We start from the raw sequence: 6380 nt of genomic DNA, 5'->3' as shown, positions 1-6380 counted from the left end.
AATGATGAGAACACATGGACACATGAGGGGGAACAACACACACTGGGGCCTGTTGGAGGATGGGTCTGGGAGGAGGGAGAGCATCAGGAAGAATAGCTAATGGATGCTGTGCTTTATATCTGGGTGATGGGATGATCAGTGCAGCAAACCACCATGACACGCATTTACCTATGTAACAAACCTGCGCATCCTGCACATATACCCCTGAACTTAAAAGTTGGAAATCAAAAAATAAAATGTGATATATATACACAATGAAATATTATGTAGCCATAAAAAAGAATTAAATCCTGTCATTTGCAGCACCATGGGTGGAACTGATGGTCATTATGTTAAATGAAACAAGCTAAACACAGAAAGACAAATATCACATGTTCTCATTCATATGTGGAATCTAAGTGAATCTCATGAAGATAGTGAGTAGACTGGTGGTTACCAGAGGTTAAGAAGGACAGGGGGTGGGAAGGATAAAGAGAAGTTGATTAACGAGTACAAACATATGGTTTGACAATTAACAAAGTGAAGAGACAACCCACAGAATGGGAGAAAATATTTGCAAACTGCCCATCTGACAAGAGATCAATAACCATAATATATAAGAAGCTCAAACAATTCTACAGAAAAAAATGGAATAATCTGATTTAAAAATGGGCAAAGGATTTCAATAGACATTTCTCAAAAGAAGATACACAAATGACAAACATGCATACGAAAAGGTGCTCAACATCACTGATCATCAGAGAAAGGCAAATCAAAACTACAGTAAGATATCTCACTCCAGTTAAAATGGCTTATAATCGAAAGATAAGCAATACCAAATATTGGCAAGGATGTGGAGAAAAGGGAACCCTCATACACTGTTGGTGAGAATGTAAATTAGTACAACCATTATGGAGAACAGTAGAGCTACCATATGATACAGCAAGCCCACTGCTGGGAATACACCCAAAAGAAAGGAAATCAGCACATCAAAAGTATATCAAAGGGATATCTATCCCATGTTTATTGCAGCACTGTTCACAATAGCCAAGATTTTGAAGCAACCTAAGCGTCTATCGAGAGATGAATGATTTTTTTTTTTTTTTTTTTTTTTTGAGACGGAGTCTCGCTCTGTCGCCCAGGCTGGAGTGCAGTGGCGCAATCTTGGCTCACTGCAAGCTCCGCCTCCCGGGTTCACGCCATTCTCCTGCCTCGGCCTCTCCGAGTAGCTGGGACTACAGGCGCCCGCCACCACGCCCGGCTAATTTTTTTTTTTTTTTTTTTGTATTTTTTAGTAGAGACGGGGTTTCACTGTGGTCTCGATCTCCTGACCTCGTGATCCGCCCGCCTCGGCCTCCCAAAGTGCTGGGATTACAAGCGTGAGCCACCGCGCCCGGCCAACAGATGAATGAATTTTTAAAATGTACCTATACACAATGGAGTACTAATCAGCTGTAAAAAAAAAAAAAAAAAAAAGATCCTGTCATTTGCAACAACATGGATGGAACTGGAGGTCATTATGTTAAGTGAAATAAGCCAGGCGCAGAAAGACAAACTTAGCATGTTCTCACTTATTTGTGATATCTAAAAATCAAAACAATTGAACTCATGGAGATAGAGAGTAGAAGAATGGTTACTAGAGGCTGAGAAGGGTAGTTGGGATCAGTGGAGCAGGTAAGGATGGTTAATGGGTACAAAAAAAAATAGAAAGAATGAATAAGACCTAGTATTTGAATGCACAACAGAGTGACTATAGTCAATAATAAATTGTACATTTAAAAATAACTGAAAAGAGTATAATTAGATTATTTGTAACACAAAGGTTAAATGCTTGAGGGATGGATACCCCATTTTCCATGATGTGATTTTTTTTTTTTTTTTTGAGACTGAGTCTCGCTCTGTTGCCCAGACTGGAGCGCAGGGGCATGATCTCGGCTCACTGCAACCTCCGCCTCCTGGGTTCAAGTGATTCTCCTGCCTCAGCCTCCCAAGTAGCTGGGACTACAGGCACCCGCCATCACGCCCAGCTAATTTTTTTGTATTTTTAGTAGAGACGGGGTTTTACCATATTGGCCAGGCTGGTCTCGAACTCCTGACCTTGTGATCTGCCTCCCTCGGCCTCCCAAAGTGCTGGGATTACAGGCGTAAACCACAGCGCCTGGCCCCATGATATGATTTTTACATATTGCATGCCTATATCAAAACATCTCATGTATCCCATAAATATATACACCTACTATGTACCCACAAAAATTAAAAATAAAAAAGTAAAAACAAACAAATCCATGGTTTGATAGAAGAAACAGAACCTAGTGTTAGATACATCAGCGGGGTGACTATAATTTATAATAATCTATGGTATGTTTCAAAATAGCTAGAAGAAAAGACAAATATTTCAGATGATGGATATCCCAAGTACACTGATTTGATTTTTTTTTTTTGAGACAGAGTCTTGCTCTGTTGCCCAGGCTGAAGTAGGCTGAAGTACAGTGGCATGATTTCAGCTCACTGAAACCTCCACCTCCCAGGTTCAAGCGATTCTCCTGCCTCAGCCTCCCGAGTAGCTGGGATTACAGAAGTGTGCCAACATGCCTAGCTAATTTTTGTATTTTTAGTAGAGACGGGGTTTCCCCATGTTGGCTAGGCTGGTCTCAACCTACTGACCTCAGGTGATCTGCCTGCTTCAGCCTCCCAAAGTGCTGAGATTACAGGCATGAATGACCATGCCCATTTACAAATTATATAAATGTATTAAATTATCACAGGTACCCCAAAACTATGTATCTATTATGCATTGATAAAAAAATTGTTTAAAAAAGATATTACGAAGATCAAAGGAGATTATATGTATAATCTCCTATAACCTATATTTTATGTACATTTTATAGATATAGATTACATATACAATTCTAAATTTTGGGCCGGGCGTGGTGGCTTACGCCTGTAATCCCAGCACTTTGGGAGGCCAAGGTGGGAAGATTACCTGAGGTCAGGGGTTCAAGACCAGCCTGGCCAACATGGTGAAACTCTGCCTCTACTAAAAATACAAAAAATTAGCCGGGCATGGTGGCACACGCCTGGTAATCCCAGCTACTCGGGAGGCTGAGGCAAGAGAATTGCTTGAGCCCCAGAGATGGAAGTTGCAGTGAGCTGAGATCATGCCACTGCACTCCAGCCTGGCCGACAGTGAGACTCTGTCTCAAAAAAAAAAAATTATAAATTTTATACATGTTTTATATACAGTCATACCTCAGTATGAGTGGGGGATGGTTTCCAGGAACACCCCTATCAGAGGATGTCCAAGTCCTTTATGTAAAATGGCATGGTATTTGCATATAGCTTACACACACCCTCCTGTATATTTTAAATCATCTCGGCCGGGCGCGGTGGCTCACACCTGTAATCCCAGCACTTTGGGAGGCCGAGACGGGTGGATCACGAGGTCAAGAGATGGAGACCATCCTGGCTAACACAGTGCAACCCCGTCTCTACTAAAAATACAAAAAATTAGCCGGGCGTGGTGGCAGGCGCCTGTAGTCCCAGCTACTTGGGAGGCTGAGGCAGGAGAATGGCGTGAATCCAGAGGGCGAAGCTTGCAGTAAGCCGAGATCACGCCACTGCACCCCAGCCTGGGCGACACAGCAAGACTCTGTCTCAAAAAATAAAAATAAAATAAAAATAAATAAATAAATAAATAATCTCTAGATTACCCATATTAAATGCTATGTAAATAATTGTTGTACTGTATTTGTATTTATTTTTTATTTTCATACTGCTATTTATTGTTTGTTTGTTTTAAGGCATGGTCTCACTCTGTTACTCAGGCTGGAGTGCAGTAGCACGAACAGTTCTCATGCAGCCTCAACCTACTGGGCTCAAGTGATCCTCCCAACTCAACCTCCCGTATAGCTGGAACCACGGGCACATGCCACCATACCCAGCTAATGTTTTTATTTTTGGTAGAGACAGAGTCTCATTTTGTTGCCCAGGCTGGTCTCAAACTCTGGGCTTAAGCGATCCTCTCACCTCCACCTCCCAAAGTGCTGGGATTACTTGCGTGAGCCACTGCACCTGGCCCTATTGTCTTTTAAAATATTTTCGATCCATAATTAGTTGAAACAGGTATATGAAAAAGTGCTCAACATCAGTAATCATCAGGGAAATGCAAAGCAAAACCACAATGAGGTGTCACCTCACATCTCTTAGGACAATACTTTTAAGGATATATTTTCATGACATGACTTATGAAATCCTAGGGACCCAAATAAGCTGTCCTAATAAACTAACTTTGTGATTCCAGTCAATCAGTCCAACAAATGTTAAACTGCCTACTATGTACCAATCTAGGAACAGCAATTCCAACAGTAAAAACAAATTCAAGAGAACAGTGAGAACTCTCAATCTCTTCATATACTATTAAACTTAAGAAAAATAATAATTAAAGTACTTTATTACATTTTTATACAAGGCAGTTTAGCCAATGCTTCTACCCTCTTAGGGAAGTTCTGGGAAAGGTGACTGTGCCTCTGACTCTTACAATTCAAGAGAAAAGTAAGAAGATAATCTGATTGGCGAACACTACCATTCACTGAACCACTACATGGGTTTTGTTTTGTTTTGGAGATGGAGTTTCGCTCTTGTTGCCCAGGGTGGAGTGCAATGGCGTGATCTCGGCTCACCGCAACCTCTGCCTCCCAGGTTCAAGCGATTATCCTGCCTCAGCCTCCCAAGTAGTTGGGATTACAGGCATGTACCACCAAGCCCGGCTAATTTTGTATTTGTGGTAGAGACGGGGTTTCTCCCTGTTGGTCAGGCTGGTCTCAAACTCCTGACCTCAGGTGATCTGCCCGCCTCGGCCTCCCAATACGTGGGTTCTTTAAAAGGCAGGGGTTCTATCCCTCTCCACTCTTCATTTTCCCCTTCTCTACCTGTGACTAGACAGGTAAATTCAATTCCAGAAGAGAAGAGACAACGTTGAGAGTCATTTGATGCCACTTAAATTTGGAACCCTATGTGGCACCTAGTTTGCAGTTGATTTGAGACAGAAGGAAAAGGTAGTGAGTAATTAGCACCCCTTAACTTCCAATAATGACATCAGTGACCCCTGACCTTGGGTCACCCAACATCTACCTACATTCCAAATTATCTCTACCTAATTTTGCATGCCTGATTACTGTTCCTAATGTACTGCCAGAGTACTCTTAAAAGGATTGCTGCCCAGGCACGGTGGCTCACGCCTGTAATCCCAACACTTTGGGAGGCCAAGGTGGGAGGATTGCTTGAGTCAAGGAGTTCAAGACCAGCCTGGGCAATACAGTGAGACACTGTCTCTACAAAAAATAAAAAAATAGCTGGGCATGGTGGTGCATGCCTGCAGTCCCAGCTACTCAGGAGGCTGAGGTGGGAGCGTCCCTTGAGCCTGGGGGGTTGAAGCTGTAGTGAGCCATGATCTGCACCACTGCACTCCAGCCTGGGTGACAGAGCAAGATTATGTCTCAAAAAAAAAAAAAAAAAAAAAAAAATGCCAAACTTCAGATGTGTCACTGATGGTCCCGACTCTAACCTGGGGGTTAATGAGCCTTAGGCAATGAAAAAAGTGGACCCTGAATTCAGAGAAAAAGCTTGAGGGTAGACCACATTTGACAAAACTCAAGAGTTAAGCATCATATTCAGAGTGGTATTCCAGGACTCAGAAAAATAAAGTTCAAATTATAATCCCTTCACTGACACATTGATTCTCCATGTCTCAGGCTCTACATCTTTAAAACAGGCTGCACTTTGCTTTTCTCATTAAATTTCTCTGTAATCCCACCACTTTGGGAGGCTGAGGTGAGTGGATCACCTGAGGTCAGGAGTTCAAGACCAGCCTGGCCAATGTGGCGAAACCCTGTCTCTACTAAAAATATAAGAATTAGCCGAGCGTAGTGGTGGGCACCTGTAATCCCAGCTACTCAGGAGGCTGAAGCAGGGAGAATTGCTTGAACCCCGGAGGCAGAGGTTGCAGTGAGCTGAGATCGCACCACTGCACTCCAGCCTGGGAGACAGAGTGAGACTCTATCTCAAAAAATGAGATAAAATAAAAGTAATAATTCTATTTACAGATGAGGACTCTGACTGAAAGGAGTTATTTGCCTAAGTTCACATGGCCAATAAAAGTCAAAGGTGGAATTCAAAGCCCAAGTTTTCCTACTATGGCCATATTGTGGGGGTTAAGGTGATGACTGGGATACCTGCTGCAGGAACCTTGCCCCGAGTTACTTGGAAACAGCTTCCCACTCTGCCATGACCTGCCCAGGCTAAGAAAAATTGCTGAGCCAAACATGGACCCAGCTCCTTACTCAGAACCTAGGGAAGCAACCTGGCCTCAAAGCCACTTATATTTGTCTCAGAATTGCAAGAAC

The sequence above is a fragment of the Nomascus leucogenys genome, chromosome 3 (genome assembly GCF_006542625.1).
Source record: "Nomascus leucogenys isolate Asia chromosome 3, Asia_NLE_v1, whole genome shotgun sequence".
Lineage (NCBI taxonomy): Eukaryota > Metazoa > Chordata > Mammalia > Primates > Hylobatidae > Nomascus > Nomascus leucogenys.
Note: the sequence above shows the minus strand (reverse complement) of the source record.